At 42.2% G+C, this 27968-nt stretch overlaps 2 long non-coding RNA genes across 2 annotated transcripts in view; one reads left to right on the forward strand and one right to left on the reverse strand.

Moving 5' to 3' along the window:
- LOC309639549 overlaps nt 1-19852 on the reverse strand; it is a 79328-nt gene extending 59476 nt beyond the window's left edge. The window contains exon 1 of the long non-coding RNA XR_014251729.1: nt 19776-19852. This is a non-coding gene — a long non-coding RNA (uncharacterized lncRNA). The remainder of the gene's footprint in view (nt 1-19775) is intronic.
- Nucleotides 980-27968, forward strand: part of LOC309639543 — a 29708-nt gene continuing 2719 nt past the window's right edge. Inside the window, exons 1-2 of the long non-coding RNA XR_014251723.1 lie at nt 980-14541; nt 14854-27893. This is a non-coding gene — a long non-coding RNA (uncharacterized lncRNA). The remainder of the gene's footprint in view (nt 14542-14853; nt 27894-27968) is intronic.

Raw genomic sequence — 27968 nt, forward strand, 5'->3', positions numbered from 1 at the left:
CGCGCCGCTGATAAGACGCGGGGAGGGGGGCGCGGGGCGCAGGGGGAGTTCCCGGATCGCGCTCGTCGTTGGCCGTGTCTCTCCCCAAAGGCTCTGCCTTGCCGATCTGCTTCTCCTGTCTGTGCCCCTCGGCTCCGTGTCACTTTCCTCTGCCCCCGCCCCATCATGTGCCTGTGTGTGCCATTTTCTCCCGTATATACCTGTCTGTGGTCACTCCCAGCCCTTTCCGTCTCACACTACCCTCTCTCTGTTTCTGTCTCTTACTGTCTGATTCTCTCCATCTCTCTGTATTCCCTCCTCTCTCTCCTTTTTGGTCTCTCTTTCTTTTTCTTTCTTTATATTTTTTTTTTTTGCTTTTATTTATTTTTCTTATTTTATACGTATACATGTATCTATTCCTTTTCAAATTCTTTTCCCATTTAGGTTGTTACATAATATTGAACAGAGTTCCCTGTGCTATACAGTAGGTCCTTGTTGGTTATCCATTTTAAATATAGTAGCATGTACAGGTCAATCCCAAACTCCTTAACTATCCCTTCCCCCCTTCCCCCCCATATCCATAAGTTCGTTCTCTAAATCTTAAGTGAGTCTTTCTTAGCATTGAATCACTCCACCCCTGTTTTCTCTCTTGTTCCCCTCTTTCCCTCTCTCCCTGTTGCCTGTTCCCTTTCTCTCTCTTCCTTCCCTCGCTCTCCGAATCGGTCCCCTCCGCTCCCCCCTCTCTGTCTTCTCTCAGTGTCTCTCACTGTGACTCCCCCCTCCCTCTCTCCCCCTTCTCTCTCCCTCTCTTTTCTTTTCCTGTTTCTGAGTTATTCCTTGCCCTCCTTCTCTCCCTCCCGCCCCCTCACCCCATCTCCCTTTCTACTCCTTCACTCTCACCCTCTTTCTCTCCTTGACCTGCATCTCCCTCCTTTCTCCCTCTGCCCTCCCCCCCCCCATACCCTGGCCTCTCCCATACCCTGGCCTCTCCCCTGCCCCACTGGGCTCTCTCTCTCCATTGCACCACCACCCGCGTGCCGGCAGGAGCTAGGCCTTCGGGGCCAGCTGGGGCAGGAACAGCTGGACCCCAGGCGGGTGGGGCTCAGCAGGTGTCCTGACATCAGTGGGCAGGGCTGTGCTCACCTGGGCGCCTTTCATCTGAGGCTCTCCGCACACTTCACAAACAGTCATTAAGGCCCGCCTGGGGGCGGGTCAGGGAATATCACAGCCTGGACTGTTTGGTTATCTTCATTATTAATAAACACCCCCTCTCCCTTAAATGAGTTTAGTGCTGGGGACAGAATCCCGGCTGACGCCCAAGAGATTAAGGTCTCTCTGGTTTGCACAGGACAAAGATGACAAACTGATAGAGCGGGGACATGAGATTCTGTTGCTTCCTTCCCGCTGGGAGCTTAGGGGCTACCCGTTCTGAGAGCACTTGCCAGGTCAAGAGAGGAGGCTGGATTTCTCAGAATAATGGGTCCCAGCCCTGTGGTCTACCAAGCAGGTAGCCCTGCCTCCAAGGAAGAGGCTAGCAGGGATCCCAGTGAAACCACAGCCTCTTTGCTCTTGGCTAAATCAGGAGGAGTGGCAGGGAGACCAATATTCAGGCTTTATTTCAGTATTCCTTTTCTTGATCAGGCGGTACATCCAGATATTACCCGTAGGTAAACAGCTAGAGGCCTCAGAAGATGTAAGCATGGGCAACTCAGGAACTGGATCCAGGGCAAAGCCTCTGGGCAGAGAAGGCCATGCCAAAAGCACATTAAGGGGCAGCAAAAGCTCTGCCTTTTGAAGGCAATTTAAATCCACATTCAAGCCAATTTTCCCAACCAACATTTTTCCCCCCAGACTCCCCAAAAGGGAGATTTCTGGCACCTACGCTGGTGGTGGCAGTCACAACTATTGTTTATTGCTTAAGCACATAGCTTCCTGTAAATAAAGTGTTCATTGAAGCCTCCAGGATGGTCAAAATGGGGCGAAGGTGACACAGACAAAATGCTATGAGCTTTTGAGTACTTTCTGCCAGCTCTGCCCCCAGTATCAGAAGTTACTGGTATAATTCTGTCACTGAAAGACCCTCACTGTGTGACCTCAGGCAAGGCACCTGGCCTCTCTGGGCCTCCTCCATAAAATAGGATGTAAAGATTTCTTTGGCTCCTTCAAGTCTCTGGCCAGGCCTTTTCTATCTCCTGACCTCACACACATTCCCCATAGGAAAGACCTAAAGCACCTATTCCAGGGTTGCCAAACTCCCTGTTCTAAATCCCTGTTTTGATTTATTTTTTAGCTGTGGGAGGGGATTTTTGGTTTTTTTAAACAGACAAATCTAGTAGAATATCATGACAGTTTATTTTAAAGACTCATGCTAGGATATATTCTCAATGTGAAAATGAACATTCTTGAAACCTGCTATAATTTCCCTTTGGTAGCAAATACTCTAGTCTATTGGTAAAGACCTGAAAGATGTAAAGAATTTTTTTAAAGACTTTTTCTTATCATTTGCAGATATTTTAAAAGATTTTTAATAGCATCACTTATTTTGACTGTCATTGAAAAGAATTTCGCCTTCACTGCTTTAGCAGTAGTTCAGCTAATAAAGTAAAATTAACAAAACATTAATTGTAGAATCTAGCCACTGGGTACACAGGTATTTGACTGTAAAATTCCTTCACTTTTCTGTCTGCTTAAGCATTTTTATAATAAATTCTAGGAACAAAAGCATAGAATGTCAACCAGCACCTCTCTTGTTCTTCTAAGAGAATATTTAGTTTTGTTTTTTTTTTCTCACTTAGAAGTTTTTATTGACTCCCAAGAATTCAATAAAAAAGCTTGAAGAAAACTCCAGTTTAAAGAAATGGCATTAGGTCTACATAAAAGCAAATTATCAGCAACTATAAGTAGTTGGAAGCTTAGTATCTGAGATCGTGAAGGCAATCTGACACTAGCGATGTATCAATTCAGAAAAACTGTTAAAATTTGTTCTTTAAATGTCCATGAATTCTTTAGACCACAGCCAAACGAAAAGTCAAATGCAAAGTATGGAGGGCTATTAATAAAAGTATAGAAATCTAGGAAACTAAATGTTTTCCATGAGTCTTACTCATAACTAAATGAGTCCTTAATTGACCAAAGACCAGAAAAGGGAAAAACTGTATTTTAGATTTGGGTAGTAGTCTTCAAAAAAAGATTTTTTTTTCATTATATGTACATCCATGTTACATTAGGTGGCTACTTGAAGTTACCAGACAAATTAGTAATACCTTAAATACCAGAATGAAAGTGTTTTTCTTAAAACTCAATTAGAATTTTGAAAATCACTTTAACATTCAATTTTCACACTTTTATTCCATTCTGGAAGGTGCCCTTGATTTTGATTTACAACAAAAGCAGATTTTTACTGCAGAGTCCAGCATTTAATTAGAAACCATTTTGATCTCTTCTTGGTACATATCAGTCTTTTTCTTTTTTTTTTTTTAACATCTTTATTGGAGTATAATCGCCTTACAATGTTGTGTTAGCCTCTGCTGTACAACAGAGTGAACCAGCTATATGTATACATATAATCCCCATATCCCCTCCCTCTTGCGTCTCCCTCCCACCCTCCCTATCCCACCCCTCTAGGTGGTCACAAAGCACCGAGCTGATCTCCCTGTGCTATGCGGCTGCTTCCCACTAGTTATCTATTTTACATTTGGTAGTGTATATACGTCAATGCTACTCTTTCACTTTGTCCCAGTTTACCCTTAACCCTCCCCGTGTTCTCAAGTCCATTCTCTACCTCTGTGTCTTTATTCCTGTCCTGCCCCTAGGTTCATCGGAACCTTTTTTTTTTTTTTTAGATTCCATGTATATGTGTTAGCATACGGTATTTGTTTTGCTCTTTCTGACTTACTTCACTCTGTATGACAGACTTTAGGTCCATCCACCTCACGACAAATAACTCAATTTCATGTCTTTTTATGGCTGAGTAATATTCCATTGTATATATGTGCCACATCTTCTTTATCCATTCATCTGTTGATGGACACTTAGGTTGCTTCCATGTCCTGGCTATTGTAAATAGAGCTGCAGTGAACACTGTGGTACATGTCTCTTTTTGAATTACGGTTTTCTCAGGGTATATGCCCAGTAGTGGGATTGCTGGGTCATATGGTAGTTCTATTTTTAGGTTTTTAAGGAACCTCCATACTGTTCTCCATAGTGGCTGTATCAATTTACATTCCCACCAACAGTGCAAGAGGGTTCCCTTTTCTCCACACCCTCTCCAGCATTTATTGTTTGTAGATTTTTTGATGTTGGCCATTCTGACCTGCGTGAGGTGATACCTCATTGTGGTTTTGATTTGCATTTCTCTAATGATTAATGATGTTGAGAATCCTTTCATGTGTTTGTTGGCAATCTGTATAACTTCTTTGGAGAAATGTCTATGTAGCTCTTCCGCCCATTTTTGGATTGTGTTGTTTGTTTCTCTTGATATTGAGCTGCATGAGCTGCTTGTATATTTTTGAGGTTAATCCTTTGTCAGTTGCTTCATTTGCAAATAGAGAATATTTAGTTTGAAAATCAAACTTCTTGTCTTTAAAGGTCAGAGTCTAGCTAATAACTGAATTACTTGAGGAATCCGGATGTTTAATGGCTCTTTTTGAGGAAAAAGAAATGCTGCCTGTTTGGCAGCCCAAAGCTAGCCTGGAGGATTCATAGAAAAGACCTGAAGGTAGAGAAATCTGGAATCTGTTTACACATGGGCCACTGAGTCACACTCTGACCTTGGGTAAGTAGGTTACCTGTTTTTCCATCTGTGAGATGGGGGTGATAATGCAGGGCTGTTGGGACAAGCAAGCAGATAAGTTCCAGAAAGCCCTTTGAGCTTCTTGGAAATAGCACTCAAGATATGATTAGGCGCCAGCATGCTGCAAAGAAGGGTGCCTGGTGGCAATGGGAATGATCCGAGTTCACTCTGGGCAGACGTGGTCATCAAGCTATAAACAGAGCTTTTCAATTCCTCCACCTGGTGTCTTTCCTCTCCTTCCCCACCCTTCTTCCCTGCAACCCACCACCAACACCAGTCCCACCACCAACACCAACCCTTCACCAACACCAAAAACACCACCAACACCACTCCCAACAGTCTCTATCATCATACTCTCTCTGGAAGCTCCTCTCATCATTCCAACCTTGCTTATATCATCCCCCACAGCCTGAAATGCCTTCTTCTCCTAAAACTACTGCTCTCTGAGCCCAGTCACTTCTTAACAGTAAAAATGCCCGTAAGAACCAGTAATTACTATTACATCTATCTCCGTGTTATTGGGTCAGTCCTGTGCTAAGTGCTTGAAAATCATCATCTCATTTCATCTTCACTATCTCCCTTTTACACATGTTTCTAAGACTAATAGCTACCAACTCCAAAAAAACTTCTCCTAACTTATTCCATTAAGATACAACTCCTGCTGGGTGATTTCCATAAACAGTGTCCTGCCGTCCTCACCATAACCAGGCAGGATAGAACATCCTGTCCTCACTCCACAGACGGTCTCCCTTTCAATCTTCTTAGTGCTGCTACCCTCCCCGTATTTCAGTACATTTTCTTTGACTTTGTCAAGAAGCTGTTTTGTCAGTTTCCCTGGTATTTCAAGGGTGTGTAGATGCCTGTGAGGCATGTATTAGGTTAGATTAGATGCTGTAACAAACAACAACCTCAGTAAAAGTTTGATTCTCTATAATACGAAGTACAACAAAAGTCAGCAGAGGGCTTTGTTCCATACAGTCATTCAGAGATTCAGCCTCCTTCCCTTTGGTAGCTCTGCCCTTCTCTACGTCCTTGGGGTCTTCTTCATTTGGCAAGTGGATGGGAAAAGAGAGCACAGAGGATGGCCTAGACAATGGGAATATCACTAATGCCCACCATCTACTGGACATAACAACCACAAGGTCTTACCCAACCCCTGGAGACACTGGGAAAAGTAGTGTAGCTTGTGCCCAAGAGGGAAAAAAAAATTTTGGTGAATTCTCCGTCACAAACTATCAGGAATACATATATGAAGCAAAGAAACATTCTTCTTCTGGAACAATTCCAAGGTCAAGCATTTTCAGAGCTGTGTGTACCTCACCTCGGCCCTAAGTAACCTCTCTACAATACACCAGCTGGGATTCCCAGCCCCTTGAAAAAAAATGAAAATATCTGACCTAGAAGTCTTGACTCTCTGCTAATAGAATTTCCTCAGGGCAACAATAGGAAGTCTGACCACTTCCAAGTTTAAAATCTATCAGTGACTCCCTAGGAAAAAAAAATCTCCTCTTCTTGGCATGTTATGCCCACCCTTTGGGACATGGCCCTCCTCACCTTCTTAACCTCATATTCGATCACTGCCATGGGGCTATTGCAGTTTCCTGAACACACCAGGCTCTTTCTCATCCCCAGGCATTTGCACATGCAGTTCCCTCTGCCTGGAATGCCCTTCACTGTCTCTACCAATAGCTCAGAGCAAACCCCTCCTCATCCTTCTCAGTTCAAAAGCCACTATTTGTTGAAAGCTTTCTCAAATGCCATCGTAGGATCCTAGGAGATGTATGACATTGCTTATAGCTATGGGTTTGCATTTTCTTCCGACAGTGACCCCCTACTCCCACCTCTGACTGGCAGACATAACCTCTCAGAAGTCACAGTCTTTGAGAGAGGGAGGCTGGGGTCGTGAAAATAGCGATCTGTGGTCCTTCAAACTGGCTGGCCTCTCTCCACCTACAAGTTACAGTGGTCGCTATTCTTTGCTGACCCCAAAACATCCACTTTCTACGTCTTCCCTTCTGAAAGAGTCCAGTTTCTCTTTCCTTGTCCAGTGGACCCCTGTGTTGATTGAGAAAAATCCTGATTAGTCCAAGCTAATCATGTGACACCCCCCCATTCCCTTGCTATGATTGGTTGAAGAGAGAACGTGTGACTCATGAGGGGCTATGTGCTAGGAGCTGCTTGCAAAGCTTCTTTGTTCTTATAAAGAGATATAAGGAAGAAACGGACCTTTGTCTGCCTTTAGCCATTGGTGTGTGAGAAAGCTGCCTGAAACAGCAGGGCCAACGGGGCAGAATCAACCTAGAAAGCTTGGCCAAGGAAAAGACAGAAGGAACCTCAGTCTTCAGTGTTGTTGAGCCTCTGAATTACTCAAACCTGGTGCTATCCTAACTGTACTGCTTGATCTGTGAGATTATAAAGTCCCTAATGTCTAAACCTCCTGAATCTTGGCTTCTTGCTACTTGAAGTCAATAGCAATTCTAATAGGTGACAAGGTAATTTATCATTCAGACACTTTTGAGGTGTGCAAGGAACCACTATTCATAATTACACCAAGACAACGAACGGGAACGGAGACTAAAGCAAGCAAAGTGGCGTGTTCATCTTAAAGCTGAATTAGATACATCCGACTTAATTCAAGTTTATATACCTGTTGGACATAAACTTTCATTTCCTCATCTGCAAAACGGGGATGATGTTATCTAATTTGAATCATTGGTGTGAGAATTAAATAAGAAGGGATGTGAAGTACTTCCAACAGTCTTTAAAACATAGCAGGTAACTTTCCTTCTTCCTACATACTAAGGAGAATTCTGGTCTACGTATTCAGTTTATTTCCCTAACTCACCTTCAACTGTTGCCATGCTGAATCTTCAGGTTCCATTATGCAGAATCACAAGAACAGAGAATAGGAATAAGGAAAAAGTGTCCATAGGTTTTGTGCCCATTTCCCAGTGTCCAAGAGATACAAATAAAGAACTTGAGGTATTAGGAAATTACTTTTTGGTTGTCTGTGTTTTATTAACAGTGATGGGGAACCTAAGCCTGAATCACACAGCTCACAGATGCCTTACAGTAATAAGTGAGTGAATGAATGAATGAATGAATGAATGCCTTACTTGGACCAACAACCAGGCAAGAATCTATCTACCAAGAATACGGCTCCTCTAAGGGTGGATCTGAAAAGAAATATGTTTAGAGAAATGTGCTATTCCACTTCATTCCTACTTTTCAGTAGCTGTGCTTTTATGCTGGCCATTCTGTGTCCTCTTGTTCTCCATGCGCCAGTTAGATAGTAACCTCAGGAATAAAATCAGTCACACCTATAAGACAAATCTTGCAGAAATCCCTGTGTCTATATTGTTCTTTGAGGAAAACAATCTGATGTAACTAACAAAGTAATCTTATGGTGCCTCTGTCTTCAATTCAAGTCAATCAACGTTTATTGAGCACCTACAAGGACTCAGGCACTGTTACCCCATCCACAGGTACCTGAATTTAAAGAGGAAAGGGAAGGGCAATACTTAGTCTAAACTGATCGATTTCAAATGCGCCGCCAAGCCCCTAAGGGAATATTTCCCCACAAAGGGAAATATTTGTGATTTTGGAACCTCTCTGAGTCTTCATCATCCCACTGAAAGAATGTTCTGTTTATCTCTGACCTACAAGTTTGATAAGTCATGAAAGAAAGTAGGCTAAAAATAAATAACTCGGGCTTCCCTGGTGGCGCAGTGGTTGAGAGTCTGCCTGCCAATGCAAGGGACATGGGCTCGAGCCCTGGTCTGGGAAGATCCCACATGCCGCGGAGCAACTAGGCCCGTGAGCCACAACTACTGAGCCTGCGCGTCTGGAGCCTGTGCTCCGCAACAAGAGAGGCCGCGATAGTGAGAGGCCCGCGCACCGCGATGAAGAGTGGCCCCCGCTTGCCACAACTAGAGAAAGCCCTCGCACAGAAACGAAGACCCAACACAGCCATAAATTAAATAAATAAATAAATAAATAAATAAACAATATGAGTTAGTCTAAACTATAAATAAAATAAAATAAAATAAAGAACTCAAAGGACAGTCAGCTTCTTGATCAGCCATATTGAAATTTTTAAAATAAATATTTAATATGATTTTTTCTTATGATTAAAGAAATAACACAGAAGAATTTGGGTAATATAGAAATGTGCAAAGAAGAAAATACAAGTCACCAGTCAGAGAATTACTGGCACTATATCCACCCTTACACAATTTTTCTTGATGTGTGGATACAGATATGTTTTGGTTTTTGGCTGAAGTGGTATCATGTACTGCAGATTCTTTTTATAATTTTTTATTTTATCGATCATTAATATTTCCTCCTGTTCTTTAAGACCATGGTTTGACTCACTATATATAGTTGTCCCTTGTATATATTTTCTGTAAGCATCTGCTGCTGAGTAGCTAATTTCCCTTTTCCCTATCATGTCGTTATGACCATCTTTGTATACATATCTTGGTGACATCTCTGCCTATCTGTATAGCATCTGGCTGTCCCCACCACCTCAATAATTGTCACTATTTTTTCCCCCATTTGATAGGCAAAACACAGTATCTTGTTTTAGTTTGCATTGATTTTACTGTAATGTTATTGAATAGCTTTTTATAGCTTTAATTCACCATTTATATTTCTTCTTTGGAAATTGATTATGCATATCCCCACCCTTTTTTCTACTTATACATTTATCTTCTTACTAATTTATAATAACTCTTCTTTACATAATAAAACCAATAATCATTTTACTCCCATAATGTATATATTTTCTCCTAGTCATCTTCCTTTTGATATTTATGGTGTTTTTTGGTTTTCATTTTTTATTTTGTTTAATATATAACTTATAGTTTTGCCTTCCTTTTAATGACTAAAATAAAAGGCTCCTCCATCCAGTGTTCAAATAAAGGTTTATCTATATTTCTAATTCTTTTATAGTCTTACTGTTTACAGGTGACTCAATCTACTTATATTAATTAATTTTGCTACATGACATAAGGTAAGTGTTTGACTTTATTTTGTCAAATAGTTTATCATACATCACAGCATCATTTTTCACTTAATGGTCATTTCTCCATTGATTCGAACTTCTACCTTTACCATGGATTTTATTCTTACCTATGATTGGGAGTATTTATGGGATTTTATATTTAATTCCATGTATCTAGGTGTCTATTTTGCATTAGGCCCATACTGTTTGAATTATTGTAGCTTTACTATGTTTTAAATTTGGTAGTGTAAGACCTCTTTTATTTTTCACGTAAAAATTTATGGCTACTCTCACCTAATTTTAACTTTGAGGTTGTTTTCACTTAATTTTGATGAGTTCTTTTTAAAAGTCTTTCTTTTTGGAATTTTATTAGGTTAATTTTTAAAACTAGAGGAAGTTTTGGTTCTTTTTTTTAACGGTCTGATTATTTCTTAAAATTTTCCATTGATTCAATCAGGTCATCTGCACATAATTACATGTTTCTCTCTCTCTTTCTAGTTTATCTTTATCTTATCTGTTTTTTCTGCTTTACTGCATTGGCTAAAACTTCTTAAAAATTATTAAATTAAGGATGATCACAGGACTCCTTGTTCCTGACTTTAATGGGAAGGCTTCCATTATGAATGATGTTGCTAGTGATTTGAAAAAAGATAATCAACATTAGGTTAGGGGAGCATACTTCTACTTCTAGTTTAATGAAGGTTGGTTGTCATTTTTTTGTTTTAAATCACATGGATTTTGTATATCAAATACCTTTTGATCTACATCAAAATAACTCTGTTGGACCATCTTATATTTCTGGTTTAGACCCTGCTTCATCATGATGATTATTCTTCTAATGTTGGATTTCCAGCTGTCCTTTGGAGAGCACTAGGGTTCTATGGAGCCCCTCAGGGAATATGTGGGAGTGGGTTTAGGAATGAGTAGGGAAGAAAGGAGAAGTTGGGGTTTAGGGAGAAACAGACCCAGAAAGGGCTGTCCACACCACCCTTGCTGCAACAAATTCAGACCTCACAAAGTATTTTATTGGAACAGAGCTTCTTAAGCAAACAAGCAAATAAATTAAAATACTACTTTTACATACCACGTGATTTAATATCTATGTTTCTTTGTCTACTATGTTCTCATTTATATTCATAAGTGGATATGGCCTGTGGTTTCCCGTGTGTAGTGCTGAATTGGCGTACTCTCTCCCGTTATCTATGGGAAAGGTTTAGGATGACCAATCTGTCCAGGTTTCCCCAAGGCTTTCTAGGTTTTATCAGTAAAAGTCCTGCATCCCAGGAAACCACTCAGTCTGAGGGAAACCAGGACAGTTGGTCGCCTTGGCAGTTTATGGAGAATGAAAATTTATTATCTCTTGAGCGTGGAATACAACTCACTGATAAATTCCTTTTGACCCAGAATTTTGTTCTTTAAAGGTGACATGTTGACAACTTTGCAAAGGTTTTTTCCTGGTTTTTATACATATATAGAGACACATACACATAGATGCGTATGTATATATTAAAGTTTTAGTAAAATCATTAATATTTCCCTAGAATATTTTCCATGTCACTAAAATTTTCCAAAGTGATTAATATAGAACAGGGGTTCTCAACCAGGGGTGATTTCTCCCCCTCTAGATATTTGGCAACATCTAGAGACATTTGGGGTTGTTATAACTTGGAGACAGGGGGTGCTACTGGCATCTAGTGGGTAGAAGCCTAGGATGTTGCTAAACATACTGCAATGCCCAGGACAGCCCCTCACAGCAAAGAATCATCCAGGCCAATAGGGAGGAAGTTGAGAAATCTTCACACAGAGTTGCATATAGCACCCTCTTATAATTTAAATATCCCTATTATAACTTCATATCTTGTTTCTCATTGTTAACTTGGGATATTTAGGTTTCCTCATTTCCTTTTCTTCTTTGATGTTTTCAATAACTTGTCCTCTTAAAAATGTGTTTGTTTCTCAGAAAACAATCTCTTAAATTTACTAATCAAATGTTGGTCATTTTTCAATCCTTACTTTCTGGTTTTATATTAACCACTTCTTTTCTTCTGCATTTGCTTGGTTTGTTTTGATCCTCTTTTTCTAACTCCTTTCATCGAAAGCTATTAGGTGTGAATCTACAAGACCCATTCCCAGCTGACATTCAGTGACACACACTGTGGCTTGACATCATTTTAACCATCAAAGTCGCCCCAAAGGCAGGGGGCAAGTGGTGGAAGCATACATCACAATCTGTTTTCCAGCAGAAATCCTGGCTCCAACAGCTGGATCGATTCAACTCACTGTGTTTTAACTAAGCCTACTAATGTCCACAATTATAAAATGGGATTTTCTTTCAAAAATACAAAGCACTTGAGATTAAAAAAAAAAAAAAGATTCATAAGGAGACCCAAATTATATAGGATAGAAAGCAAGGGGATGAAAGGAACAACTTTAAAAGTTGGAACAGCTGGAAGGAGGGATAGGGTCCAAAACAAGCACCAAAAATGAATGGAAATAATGGTGGTGGCGAAAAGGTGGTGAGAGGGAAGACAGACTGCAACAAAAATAAGTATCAGGATTGGACGAGAAGGCGATGCATAGTCATGACTATCCTCTCTGCATCCCCCCAGGATAGAGATCATCATTCCTCTTTTATAGATAAGGACGTGGGGAGGTTTAGAAAGAGCAGATAACTTGCCAAAGTCACAGGGCTCCCAGAGGCAAACCCACGTGTTTTTCTGATTCCAGAACCAACATTTTTCCCCTACGCCAGGAATTTCCTCACAGTTACCCCTCTCAGGTAAGAACTAGTCTAAGAATCTCACCACAAAGCAGTTTCTCCAACGTCCTCTGTTTCACACACTTCCGCCTGAAGGAAAAATAAACACCCACAACTGAGAATTCAGCTAAGCTGGGAAAAGTCCACATAAGGAACATAAATCTCTAGTTTACAAGAGCAAGGAAAATCCCCCTTGGGAAGGTTCTGGAGATGGCTCAAAAAGACAAAGTCTGGGAATTTAGAAAGAAAAGCTAAAATGGGTTTGACAGTGATCCTCGTGAGCTGTCACATCCCGGGGGCACCCACATCCACGGAGAATGATGGCAAGGAGGGTTATTATTTGATCATGTGAGGGTTGCCAAATGCCCAGTGGGGCAGTGAGGGTGGGGAAAGGGATAAACGTTCCTTCTACGTGGTATCTGCACACAGGAGTGTGTAGCTTTGCCTCTGCTTAGATTTGCCTGTGAAACCTCTTTCATTCAACTCCACGAAGTGCACTGACCCAGATGTTGGCGATCTGGGGATTATAAAGAATCAGCGTGCGGGCGGAGAACTCACAATCAGTTGGAGGAGACAGGCTCATGAACAAATAACCACCACAACGTCCTCCCCAAGTAAGATGCTGTTGGGATTCGGTGGAGGAAGAGAAGTTCCAAGGTCAGATTCAAAATACTCATCTCTATATATTGGAATATTATTCAACCATGAGAAAGAAGGAAATTCTGCCACTTGGGACAATATGGGTGGAGCTTGAGGACATTATGCTAAGTGAGATAAGCCAGACAGAGAAAGACAAATACAGCATGGTATCACTTATACGTGGAGTCTGAAAAGAAAGTCAAACTCGTAGAAAAAGAGAGTAGAAAAGGTATTGCCAGGGGCTGGGGCGGGGTTGGTGGGGGGAGGGAAATAGGGTGAGGCTGGTAAAAGGGTACAAATTCTCAGTTATAATATGAATAGGGTCAGAGAATCTAATGTAAAACATGATGACTATAGTTGTTAACACTGTACTGTATAATAGAGATTTTCTAAGAGTAGATTTTAAATGTTCTCACCACACACACACACACACAAAGATAAATATGAGAGGTGATGGACGTGTTAATTAGCTAGGTGAGGGGAACAGTTTCACAATGTACACATGTATTGTCAAATTACCATGATGAAAACTTTAATACCTTACAATTTTATTTGTCAGCTATAACTCAAAAATGTTGAAATGTTTAAAAAATTAAAATTAAAAAAAATTTAATGTAAAAGCCCCTACCTCCTCGTTGTAAAAACAAGTAAATATCCATTAGGTGTCTGACTTACAGTGAATGCTCAATTATGGTAGCTATTAGTATTGATCATTAATATTTAATAAAATATTTAATAGTTTAATTAATATTGATATTATTTTACAATATAATTATTACTCTTATATCATTATCATAATTATTGTTATAAATGTGATATATAAATTAATATAATTGACTATCCTATTGTTGCTATAAATGTTTAATTTTTATGCTTTAATATTAATATTTTGGTGGATCCTTATTCTTTGGGAATGCCAGCCCCCTTGCACAATATATACTATAGAGTAGTTTTTATGGAAATGACCACCTGAGCAACTCTTCATTCTTTGCTCTGCAGGTTATGCAAATGCCTTATGAGGGTCAAGACCATGGATTCAAGCCAGACTTACAAGATCTGTGACCTTGGCCAAGTTATATAACCTTTTGTACCTTCATGTTCTCATCTGTAAGTGATGCAGTGGTACCAACCTCATAGTGGTTGTGAAGTATAATTAGGTTAATTATATATAACACAGCAGCGTGTCAGGCACATAGGAGAGTGCTATGTGCTTGTGTATTATTATTATTATTATTATTATTATTATTATTTGATGGTTTCTTCATCTACAGATATTCCCTGTGAGACCCAAACCTGAATCCCCATGAGCTGCCATTTTCCGGTAGGTCCAACTGAAGAGGCTACCAGTGATTCTGGCTTACAGAAAAGGTGGAGGGCTTCCCTGGTGGCGCAGTGGTTGGGAGTCTGCCTGCCAATGCAGGGGACACGGGATCGAGCCCTGGTCTGGGAGGATCCCACATGCCGCGGAGCAACTAAACCCGTGAGCCACAACTACTGAGTCTGCGCGTCTGGAGTCTGTGCTCTGCAACAAGAGAGGCCGCGATAGTGAGAGGCCCGCGCACCGCGATGAAGAGTGGCCCCCGCTCGCCGCAACTAGAGAAAGCCCTCGCACAGAAACGAAGACCCAACACAGCCAAAAATAAATAAATAAATAAATAAATAAATTTATTTAAAAAAAAGGTGGAGAGTGTGCTCACATTTTTGTCTGCTGTGAAACAAGAACCCACAGATAATAATCTCATAGTTGAGGCAGTCCCACCCTTGGTACCAAAATTACTGGACTCAGAAAAGACCCATTTATTGTTTTAAAAGTGGCTGGAGAATTTTCCTTCGGAGCAACAAAGCTCTCTCTATCCACTGTTTTCTTGCTGGGCAGCCTATACTTATTCGTTCTTTCATTCACCAAATATTTATTGAGCCTCTACTCTGTGCCAGGCACTCTGCTAGCAGCCAGGATCTTGCCACAAATAGCACAGTATGGGCTTGTCCTTATAGTTTTACATATAACAATAATACATGCACATATTATATATAATGTATAAATAAGAGAGCTTATAATCCTCTGTTTAATATATTTTAACATATTACTAATATATATTATATTACATATATATATGAGCTTATAATCCAGTAGGGAGACAGGCATTATTAAAACAGCTTTTATCCTAGTGGAGAAATAAAGGAAACAGCCCATTTGAAACAGACCAGGCCTTCTGCAAAATATTTTTTGCTCTGTGTAGAGAATCAGATTTTTTTCACTTCAGTCAAGTTTAGCAAACATTGATTGAGCATCTATTATGCTTAAGGCCCCGTGCTAGGTACTCTGAGGATACACTGACAAAAGAGAAGCTGCCCTCAGGAAGCTTGCACTCTGGCATGATTAAGACCCCAAAGTGTTCATTCTCAAAGTGCTCATCTCTATCACACGGAGTGGGATGGCTGAGGGGGTGGGGCCTGGGACCTGATCACAGGTCCCCTGAGTCCTAGCTGCCTGCAAGTGGGCACTGCCTACCTATGACCTTGGACAAGTGACCTTGCCTGAGTCTCAGCTGTGCATCAAAGTAGCTCCTACCTCATGAGTTTGTTGTGCAAATTCAATGAAGTGCTATGTCAAGGGCCAGCAAGGAGCATGGTAAACACACTCGAAAGATAGCTATTAGTATTGCGATCATTTTAGTGCATCATGGTGGAGTAGAAGGATATCATTTTAAAAGCCCTTTTTTGAATTAAGAAAGTGCTGGATTTAATAAAGAAGACTGTTGGATTTTTTTTTCCTGTTGTTTTTCAAAGTCAGAACGGACTTTGCCACCTTCAACTGCAATTTTCTGTTACACGGGTTGTTTTTGAGGGCCTCTTGCCTTTAGACAAGGCTTACCTGTCAACCTCTATTTAGGGTGACCAGCTGCCCTGGGTTGCCAGAGCCTGGAGGATTTCCCAGAATGTGGGACTCTCGGTGCTAAAACCAGGACAGTCTCCCACAAACCGGAATAGCTGGTCCGTGTGCTGGGCCTTCACGTACAGTAGATCACACGCTTGCATGTGTAAAGACTCTGCGTGTGCTGCGGTGTGAGCCTCAGAAAATGAAAGCGACACCCGGACAACACCCAGCTGGGTCTGGCACATAGAGGACAAGGTCCGTGTGACACAGCAGGGTCATGAGACCTGCTGCCATCCACCTCGGCGGTGCCTAAACCACACGCAGCCTTTCAGTGACTCATGAGGCTTCCAAGCAGGAAGCTGGGAAGATTTTTAAGTGATCTGGGCCTCAGCTTCCAATGACTCAGGGCAGCCCTGGCTCCTGACAATAGATGTGACCCCTTCTGAGTCACTCTGGGAGCCTTCGGGATGTTGATAGAAATGAAGGGCTAGAGGGTCCATGCGGGGTGGCAGCGTGATTGCCTTTGCTTTTTTCTGAGGGTTGATCCTGGATTCAAATGTTGGCCCTGCTACCTTCTAGTGATGACTTGGGGCAAACTACACACCCGCTATGAGCATCAGTCTCCCCTTTGGAGGACTCGATGAGATAATACATACTTCTCACTTAGTGTAGGAAGGGCATACAGACAGGACTTCATAAACAGTAGCCATGACGGATTATCGTTACTATTGGATCAACATTATTATGAATAGTATTGGTATTATCAGATATTGTGAACATAGCTATTTCCTATTCTTCATCCTTCAAGTAAGCCATTTAAAATAGCTGCAGAATCTCAGATGAACACTTCCAGCAACAATAGCAATCATTTAGAAGTGGTGGTGAGCCTATTTACAAGTTTTAAAAAATGATATTCACGTAGGATACATTTAAAACACAGATTTTAAAAAGATTTAAATCTTTTCTTTTTTTTTTCCAGCCTTGGAGAAGACAATTTTCTCTAATTCTCTTGGTCTAAATCAGTCTCTCCCAGGGAAAGTATGTGTTATTTTATGAAATCACACCAAAATAGAAGGAGGGATTCAAGTGTTAAACAGGTTTGGACAGATGAATGGATAAAGAAGATGTGGCACATGTATACAATGGAATACTACTCAGCCATAAAAAAGAAGGAAATGATGTCATGTGCAGCAACGTGGAGGGACCTAGAGATTATCATACTCAGTGAAGTAAGTCAGATAAAGACAAATGCCATATGATATCACTTATATGTGCAATCTAAAATATGACACAAATGAACTTATCTACAAAACAGAAACAGACTCACAGACATTGAAAACATACTTATGGTTACCAAAGGGGAAAGGGGGTGGGGGAGGGATAAATTAGGACTTTGGGATTAGCAAATACAAACTACTATATATAAAATAGATAAATGACAAGGTCCTACTGTATAGCACAAGGAACTATATTCAATATCCTGTAATAAACCATAATGGAAAAGAATATGAAAAAGTTTATATAATTATATACATGTATAACTGAATCACTTTGCTGTACACCAGAAACTATGCAACGTTGTAAATCAACTATACTTCAGTTAAAAAAAAATAAAAATAAAGTGTTGGGGACTTCCCTGGTGGCGCAGTGGTTAAGAATCCGCCTGCCAATGCAGGGAACACGGGTTCGAGCCCTGGTCCGGGAAGATCCCACATGCTGCGGAGTAACAAAGCCCGTGTGCCACAACTACTGAGCCTGCGCTCTAGAGCCCGCGAGCCACAACTACTGAGCCCGCGTGCCACAGCTACTGAAGCCCGTGCTCCTAGAGCCCGTGCTCCGCAACAAGAGAAGCCACCGCAATGAGAAGCCCGCGCACCACAACGAAGAGTAGCCCCCGCTCACCGCAACTAGAGAAAGCCCACGCGCAGCAACGAAGACCCAACGCAGCCAAAAATAAATAAAATAAATTTATAAAAAATAAAAATAAAAATAAATAAAGTGTTAAATAGGTTTGGAAAGTATTGAGTTAAACCAAATTCAATCCATTTCTTTACTGAAGGACTTCTACAAACTTTGTGGCTCTCCAAGAGGGAGGTAGAGTGTGCTGCAGTCTCCCCTCTTACTTGGCCACAGTACCCTTTGTTCATGGAGTGTGAATCAGTGGACTGGTGTTGGGTAGAACAGAATTGGAAACTCCTGATCTAGATATTTCTGTGCAAGTCCTAGTTCCCGCTACAGCTCAGCCCACACCACATGGCCTGGCTTCCTTGGAAATTGGTGCTTGATTCCTGGTCTCTGAGTTCTTCCATTTGGCCACGCAAGAGCTCTCATTCCTGCACTTGGCCTTGACCCTGGGGTGAGTCTGGGTCCTCCCCACTGACCTCCCAGGGAGTGTGGCACCACAGTCTGAACAACCATAGAACTCTCTCTGTATGTCTCACGCCTCCTTTCTGGGACACTGAGTTCCTTTATGATCCACCAAGATGTTTCATTTCTCCTAGGAGAGGCTCGCCATTTGATGAAGATGATGAACACATTGATGACCATCACGATGATAAAATAATTAAGAGCGTATCTTTACCGAGCACTTACCACATACCAGTGCTGTGCTTCACCCCTGGGAAGTGAGTACTATTAGTATTCCATTTTCCAGATAAGGAAACTGAAGTTCAAGGAGGTTCTATGACTTTCCCACAATCACCCAGCAAGTCAGTCTGGGGATCTGTATTTGTATGGACCACCATGAAATTGACTTAATCCAGAACCCATGTTCCTAAAGTACATGATGCGGATTCACTCAAAAATACAAGGAATTGGAGATCTTAAATGAACTCACACTGGCCGAACTACATCCAAATGATCACACACAGGGGCCCTGAAAAACCTCAGCTCCAAAAACCAACCTAAAATGCCTCAAAACGTAACACAAGCAACCCAAGCCCCACAAAATATGGCGGCCAATGACCTGAGCCTTGGAAAACCACCTCATCTTCAACTTCACTTTGGCACGCAGCCCCATGAAACATGCCAATGTGACTCACAGATGCTTTGGCTTTACTCCATCTCTGCCTTGGCCATTTTTTGTTTTTTCTCATCTATACAGTGGGGTAACTCAACCCTAAGGGAAATTGCCCCTCCTCGCCCCATGACTAAAAGATAATTCCCTCACCTGGGTTTCTCTGAGAGTTGATCCTTCAATGAATTAATAACAGGCCCAGGATCACCTCCGCCCACTCCCCCACCCCAGCCAGAGGAGATAAGGCACCACCTTACTTCCTGCATCAGACTGTCTCCTCGTCACGGCGCCACTGAGGTGACTGGCGCCTGACGCTGCCTCCCACCCCATTGGGTAGCAGCTTATCATCTGGGGGTGAAGGGAAGTGCTGCGTGTGTCCTCACAGGGGCCGACTGCAGAGAGGCTTGTAAAAGGTGCTGTATAAATCAATTATTAATACTAATCAGAGCATAACAGCACCACGAGCAGGAGACGGGAGGCCTGGAGACAGTACCCCCTTTGACACCGTACCAGGGGCCAGGTTATCTCACGAATTATGAAGAGCTCTGAGGAGAGATGACCCGAGAGCAGTAAGAATTAACCCCTTCTCCGCAAATCCCGCCTGGTCTTTCAAAAGCCTCTGCCTGACAGCAGTGCCTGAGGTAGAGAAGGTTCCAGAACTTTGGAACTGTGGCACCTTGAGAGCAACGTTTTAGGGCCACCACTTACTTCTAAGCTCTTCGTCGAATTCCGTCAGGACTGCTGTTTGCCCCGCTGGACTCTGGAGAAAATGGTGCCCACCGAGACGTATTTCTCACAAGCCAGCTTGCCACTGCTGGGCGTGGGGAGGGCGCCATCCACAGGACCAGTGAGCTGGGTGTATTTTCTCAGGCCACTTCCTGTTCCCTCCTGGGATCCACCTTGTGGGCTGGGGACAAAAGGAACAATTTGTTCAGGTAATGGATGAGATGAATTGATTCCTTATTTATTCTCTGACGTTCTAAGACCTTGGTCTAGTTTGGTGACCCTCCTGAGAGTATTCAGATGTCTCTGTGGGTGGTGCAGAAGTCACACAAACTAAATTTCCCTGAGAAAAATTCATATGGGTTCTTTCAGAAATAAATATTATGTATCCATCCCATGGCACTTTTAGAATCTACTGGTGACAAGATGGCACGTCAAAAATGGACAGTGGGGCTTCCCTGGTGGCGCAGTGGTTGAGAATCTGCCTGCCAATGCAGGGGATACGGGTTCGAGCCCTGGTCTGGGAAGATCCCACATGCCGCGGAGCAACTGGGCCCGTGAGCCACAACTACTGAGCCTGCGCGTCTGGAGCCTGTGCTCTGCAACAAGAGAGGCCGCGATAGTGAGAGGCCCGCGCACCGCGATGAAGAGTGGCCCCCACTTGCCGCAACTAGAGAAAGCCCTCGCACAGAAACGAAGACCCAACACAGCCATAAATAAATAAATAAATTAATTAATTAATTAAAAAATGGACAGTGGTTAATACTAACATCCTAAAGGATGGCTATCCCTGCCCCAAGAAAAAAATTTGACAATGAATATTTGTGCAGCATGAACTGCCTGAGAATCTAAGGGTACCAAAAAAAGGTGGTATAGGAAGGATGATGGACTCTTGGAGGAAATGAAATGGAGGAGACTCAGAGAGAAATGGGACAGAGAGGGAGGCCTGAGGATGGCTGAGTGATGGTGGATCCAGATAGCAGGCAACAGCTCCAAGAACGCCTCAAATCATCCTTTTTTTTCAGCCAGTAAAGGTGGCACGGTGGGCAGAACAATGGTCCCCTGCAAAGATGTCCACATCCTAATCCCCAGAACCTAGGAATATGTCACCGTGCATGGCAAAAGGGACTTTGCAGATGTGATTAACCTTAGGATCCTGAGATGGGGAGATTATCTTGGATTATCCGGGTGGGACCAATGGAATCACAAGATCCTCATAAGAGGGAGGCAGGAGGGTCAGTCAGAGAAGGAGATATGATGACAAGCAGAGTCAGAGTGATGCAATTGCTGGCTTTGAAGAATGGAAGGGAGCCATGACCCAAGGAATGTGAGCAGCCTCTAGAAGCTGGAAAAGGCAAGACTCTCAGTAGAGCCTGCAGAAGGAATGCAGCCCTAGGGATACCTCGATTTTAGAAGCTCTGATCTTCAAAACTGTAAGATCGTAAACTTGCACTGTTTGAAGCCACTGTGTCTGTGGCCATTTGTTACAGCAGCAATCGCAGACTAATACTCTCAGTAAGGTTGGGCCATTCTCCATTCTCAGCCCTATAAGGAATGCGTGCTCACTTCACAGAAACATGTTAAAGAAAGGTGGTCAATGTGGAGTATCAGACATGATTAATTTCTAATAATCATTCAGTTGCTAAAGTTTGGGGATCATTTACTTAAAAAATTAAAATAGGCTTGTGCATTTATTCATTCATCCAACAAATATTTACGGAACAGCCTCTGTGTGCCAGGCTCTCTTCCCAGTCTTGGGGATGCAGATAGGAATGGTCCAGACATGGAAATGACAGCCTCGTGGAGAGACACATAGTGACGAGGTAAACAACTAAATGACTTACATCATTGCAGATAGTGATGAGGGCCATGAAGACAAGGAAGAGTAGGTCCGTGAAGGCTTCTGAGGAGGTGACATTCGAACTAAGATGAGCCCATGAAGCCCTGGGGGAGACCCCATGGAAAGCCCTAAGGTAGGAACTGGCTTGGTAGGTCAGAGGAATAGCAAGGCAACTAGTAAGACTAAAGTTGAGAGAGCCCAGAAAGCCTGGTAGAAAGTGAGGTCAATGAGGGACTAGAGACATATCATAAAAGGTCTTACTGACCACAGTAAGGAGTAGGATTTTAGTGTAAGTGAATGGGAAGCCATTGGAGAGTTTTCTACAGAGCTGAGTGATCCTTTATATAATGTTCTAAAAAGATCTTTGGTTATCATATCATCACTCATATCACATCATCCTCAATTGCATTGCAGGATGCTTCCTTGAGGGTAAGAGAAACAAAGCAGAATTAGACCAGGACCTGATCTTAACCCTACCGACGCCCACAAAAGAGTGTGTTCTGCAGGCCAGCATCTCTGGTCAGGCATGTCAGAGAAAGAAACAGGGCCCTGGGTCAGTGATTCTCAAACTGCGTAATCCATGGACCCTTGGCATCAGAATCCATGGGTGCTTATTAAATATGCAGAGTCCTAAGCCTGCCCCAGACCAGTGAAATGAACATCTGTGAGTTGGGTCCTGAATCTTCCTACTTGAGAAGCATTTCGTGAGATTCTAGGCCAAGGAGGGTTTGATCCCCACTGCCCACCTTAGGGAAGACATTGCAGGTAGTGGCAGAATCCTGAGGGGTCAAAGAAACGAGGGGCCAAAACAGTGTCAGGGTTACTTCCTATAGGTGTCTCAAAGCTTCCTCCCAATCCAGTTACCTCAAGGTTATACAAGGACCAAACCGGGTTAGGTTAACATGGGTCCTACCTAGTTGGTATTTGAATTATGCCATTGAAAGGATAATTTGCACATATAGACAAACATTTCTCAAATTCCAATGGGCACACAGATCCCCTGGGACTTTGTCATAATGAGACTGATTCAGCAGGTCTGGGGCAGGGCCTGAGAATCTGAATTTCTAAGCAGTTCCCAGGCAATGTCAGTACTGCTGGTCCACGGACCACCTGCTTTGGACTAGCAAAGGTAGAGAGACATCCAAATCTGCCAACAGCCCTCAAATGGGTAAATCTCCAAGGGTCGATGGGTAATAATTACCCTCTTGTACACCTGAGTGGTTTCCCACACAAGAGCTGGAGTGTAAAGTTCCATTCTGACACTAGTTGTGGCTTTTGGGATAAGTTACTTAATGACCATGCCCCCAGTTTCTCCATCAAAAAAATGGGATAATAATGGTATCTATCTCAGAGAGCTGTTATGAGGATTCAATGAGCAAATAAGAGAAAAGCATGGCATGTCGTAAGTGTGAACACAGTATGTGAGAGCTATCAGTCTTAACATTTCCCTCCCTCTTTAGACATAGCCTCACAAAGCATCTAATATTTTTCTTCCATACCCTTTGGCCAAGCCTGGATTCTGGCACCTAGTAAGTACTCAATACGTCTGAGGAATGAATGAATGAATGAATGAATGAATATAAGCACACCACATCTATTTACCTTCCGAGTCTCAAAGGAAAGAATAGGGAAAAGGGGAATTCACATTTGGTGGATACCAACTCTGTTGGGCAGGATGCCCGTTGCTTTTCATACATTATTATGGTTCATCCTCCCAAGAGAACCTAAGATGTAGGACATGGAAGATCGGCAGATTGAAGCTTAAAGAGGTAAAGACACCTGCCCAAGATCCCGCGGCCATTAAGTGACAGAGGCAGGGTTCAAAGCCATTTCTAGCCAGGGCGGCTTTCCCTCACCAGCCCCATGACCCCAAACCTTCTCTGACGTGCAGAATTTCCCATTGAGAGAATTAGTCACAACTGGCTTTGATCAGCTGGGCGGCCAATGCAGTCCTAGTTCAGGGCATTTCTCTGGGGCCCTTATCTTTATTAACTGTGAATTTATCTCCCTGCAGAGATAGGGCTCTGGGTGGAGGGTCCCCCTGTCCACACCTGGGTGAGTCTTACCTGCTTCAAACAGGTCAGCAGGCAACTGGGAGCCTTGTAATTGCCTTCTTCCTCACCTCGCCCCCTCCCTCAAGTTCAAACCAGCACTGTAAACACAGTCTCCAAGACCAAAGGTATGGGAGGTGAGGCATCAGGGTATTAACCTGTAATCCCTTGATAAGACCAGCGCATTTCACAGCACCATAAATTAATTCCTGTCCTCCAGAGCCTGCGAGGAGTGCAGAAGGTGAAGAACAAATGGAGAAATAAAGAGAGGCCAACAACTGCACAGGGAGAGCAGAGCACTGCTATCAAAGCAGCAGGAAGTCCCCCTGATTGTCCCCTCCTAGCGGGTGAAGGGTTTGATCTGGACCATCCCACATGGTCTGTGACATTCTGTGGATTCACGGCAGGCTTCACAGAGAAGAAAAAAGAAAACACTCTGAGAAGGGGCACGAGAGGGCTTGACCAACCTCTTCTGTATGGCATCACACTGTTCCTCTTATGGCCCACGAGAAAGAAGTATGTGGCTTTCAGTTTTTCAACAAGGCGGAGATTCCCCCCCAAATCAGGCCGAAATCCACCCTCTCAGAGTGAGCCTAGAATGCGAGGATAGTGACCTAAAATCATGCTTGAACTCATGTCAGCCTCATCGGTCAAAAGCTTGTCATCCTGATCTCGGGAGCCACCTCAGTAAGAGCCCTTAAGATTCTAAAAGGTCCACCCATATGAAACTTGAAAAATGGTTCAAAAGTCTTCCGGTCTACAATGATCCCTAATGAACAGAGTCATTTCCCAAGTACTTATTTGCAAGATTGTCTATAGCTAGTTTTCTCACTTGTTTGCTTCCTTTTAACAAATTTTCGGAATGCCCACCCACCAAATACCAATTATTGTAAGGCCCTGGGGATACTACAGTATCCCAGATGTAAATCCATGGCTTCCTGAAATTCCTGATCTAGCGGGGGATAAAGACAAGTCTACAGGAAACTATAATATACTGTGACAAATTATGTTATGGGAGCCAAGTCCTGGTGGGGTTTTGAACAAACCCCCATATGGGCTTGTTTTTGCTACCCAGCAAATCTCTCTCTGATCCTTCACCCATGTGGAGTCAGCATACACGTGGAAAATGCAAAATCATTTCATTATTAACTAAAACCAATTTACAAGGTAAAATTGCTGTTCTAATAACACATTCCACAGCCAATCATCAAATATATTTAGACTTTCTGCTTCTTAGGATGGTCTGCTCATCAACTCTCTTCCAATATAGATGGTATGAGATTGCCCACACTCCAAAGGCTTTAAAAATATCCTTTGAGTTGTTGAAAATAAAATGTAAATCTATTTAGCCATAGAAGAGAAGGTGAGCCTTTAAGAGTCCAGCTTCGAGGAATTGTTTCAGGATAGAGATACGGTTAAATTCAAAGACTCATCTGGACCTGGAAACTATGTTTACCTCCCTAAGACAAGAAAGAAAGAAAGAGTGAGAGAGAGAAAGGAAGAGAGAGAGAGAGAAAGAAAGAAGAAAGGAAAGGAAGAAAGGAAAAGAAGGAAGGGAAGGGAGGGAGAGAGGAAGAAAGAAAGGAAGGACTCAAAACCACAACCTGATTTTCAAAATCAGTCCACATAAACGTGTGTGGGCTTAAAATGAGTTGAAATCATTTTTGAATCAGAAGTCAATAGGAGCCAGTGTCTCAGACAGGTCTCCCCAGATTGGTAAAAGAAAAACATGGTAATGCAGCCATCTACCCTAGGATCTATTTCCAGGAAGCAGGGTCTGGACTGCTGAAGCGATGAGGACCACAGATGTGACCTGAGCGAGGTGGAGGGTAGAAAGTGGGTAGGAAGAACAGGATACTTTAAGGCCTTTCCTTCAGAAAAAAGACTGAAATGGGTTATCAAGACAACGACAATAACAGTACATGTTAGTAATGAGCCAAAGGAAACAGCTAGAAATAAATCTTTTCAAAATCATCTATTTAAAGAAAAATATGTAACAGATGTTAAATAGGAATGTTGGCTTAAATACATTGATGAGGGGTGGAAAGAGAGAGAGAGAATTTGATCATGTGGTTTTAACTCCTATAGAGAACCTAGTCAAGGGAATCTGGGACCAAATTGCACACAGGTGCCTGGAAGAACAATGAAAACTTCTGAGAACCCAGTCAAGGAAATGATGGCAATGGTCACAGACTCTAATGTGCTGAATATTCTGGAATTGACTCTTTTACTTCAAAACTGTAACTTATCCATTCTTCTGTTTATCCATGCATTCATTCACTGCTCAGATGTCCGGTATCTACACCCCAAGTACAGCAGTGACACAACACCAGTAGCAGCAGATAACATTTATTTATCCCTCACCACCATGCTGCAAATATGGTTTTAAGTCCTTTACTTGTGATTAACCTATTTCATTCTCAGAGCAACCCTACAGTGGGTACTAATATCCTCATTGTGCACCAGAGGAAACTGAGGTACAGGGAATTAAGTGACTTGTCCAGGATCACACAGCTGGGAAGAGGGAGAATGTCGGCTCTAGACCCCTATCCCTTAAACACCGTGTTCTCTGTCTTTAGGTCCCTGGCATATAGTTGGCATTAGTAATATTCTACCCCCACTCCATCCCTCCCACACTTACCCTAAGTAGATATTGCTAATTGAGTGCTACACTCTTTCCACAGTTCTTGCATGAATCCTCTGAATCCTTCTTAACACAACACTCCATATAGTCACTACCAATCAATTGGAATTGGCATGGGTGATAAAGCCAGTTTGACTGAACCATTTAGGACTATTTGATTGCAAGCAACAGAAGCCGACTCTGGGTATCATAAGCTTAAAAGGATATGGGGGAACTCAAGATGATTGATGGGTGTGTTCAGGAACCAGGAACTTCCTGGAGGCTTGAGAACAAGTATGCATATGACAGGTTTGTCTGGATGCCTCCACTAAAATTAATGTGTTATAAGCATATCTTTTCCCCCTGTCCTTGAGTCCTTCCGATCAAGATATAAATTCCCAGGAGAATCTCTATTGGTTTATTGGTGTAGATCATCGTCCACTAAAACAACAAGAGTGAAGATGAGTAAAGTGCCCACAGAGGTAACGAAGGGGCTATATTAAGGGGGGAAAATTCTGGGAAGCCCAAAACCACATCGCCAGCACCACCACCAACTACCCACTGCATCAGATCTGATCTACCCAATTATCCTGGTCCAAGAATTCTAACAGGGCCATGCACTGCTGAACGGGTTATTTGGTTGGACTGCAAGTCATCACTAAAACAGTTCTGCTGACGATTATAAATCGAGCCTGGGTGTCTTCATGTGGGGAACTAACTCATCAACCAGAGGAAGAATTGGCAATGTCCAGGATGGGCCTTTGAAAGCCTCTGATGAAATCAGCCCATTGATTAACGCAATTAGCACCATTAGGAAAGGAAGTTGTTAACCTAAATCAATTATCCACAGACATCTATCACACTAAGCATTCCTCTTTGTCTTGAGCGTATTGTGTTGTTGGTGTTTCAGTGGTGATGGCCACTAAAAATAAATGATTACTGTTGATTTTCTATTGATATAGCTATTAATGTATCGGTGCCTGTGTGTATAGGCCGCTTACATGTAGTGTACAGAAAATAGATGTACTAACAATAGGAAGTAAGTATTGACTCCCATTTGTCAATTCAGGAGGTAAATATTGACCAAAAAAAGCGCTACTAGCTTTCGACGAGCTAAAAGGCAAAATGTTCACATCAGCTCAATTTTTCTTGAATTCTTTGTATCATTTATCTTCTGCAGTGCAAAGGTTCAGATGCATGGATGTAATTCTTTATCTCTGCCTCGGTATCTAATTCAGCCTCCTTAATCATGATTCTAATGCTCTTTGTGCCAGTCGGTTTCCATCTATATGAAAACTCCTCTGAACATTTCCACCACTTTACACTAGCAAATTTAAGTCTTCTGTACCAATCTTCCATACTAACCATGATATCATTTTCTTAAATCCAGCCTCAAATGCACAGAACAATTGTCTATGACAATGACAATTCACATTTATTGAACTTCGGCCACCCAGCCCTTTGCATAGACCTCTGGTGATTATATCCATCTTATAGAATAATAATAAGATAATAATAGTTATTGTTTATGTGCCAGGTATGAATTAATTCAAGTATGAATTAATTCAAACTGTCAACTAGCTCTGAAGGTCACATTATTTTTTTTTTTTTTTTTTTTTTTTATAAATTTATTTATTTATTTTTGGCTGTGTTGGGTCTTCGTT

The sequence above is a fragment of the Balaenoptera physalus genome (genome assembly GCF_965194825.1).
Source record: "Balaenoptera physalus genome assembly, chromosome: 12".
Classification (NCBI taxonomy): Eukaryota; Metazoa; Chordata; class Mammalia; order Artiodactyla; family Balaenopteridae; genus Balaenoptera; species Balaenoptera physalus.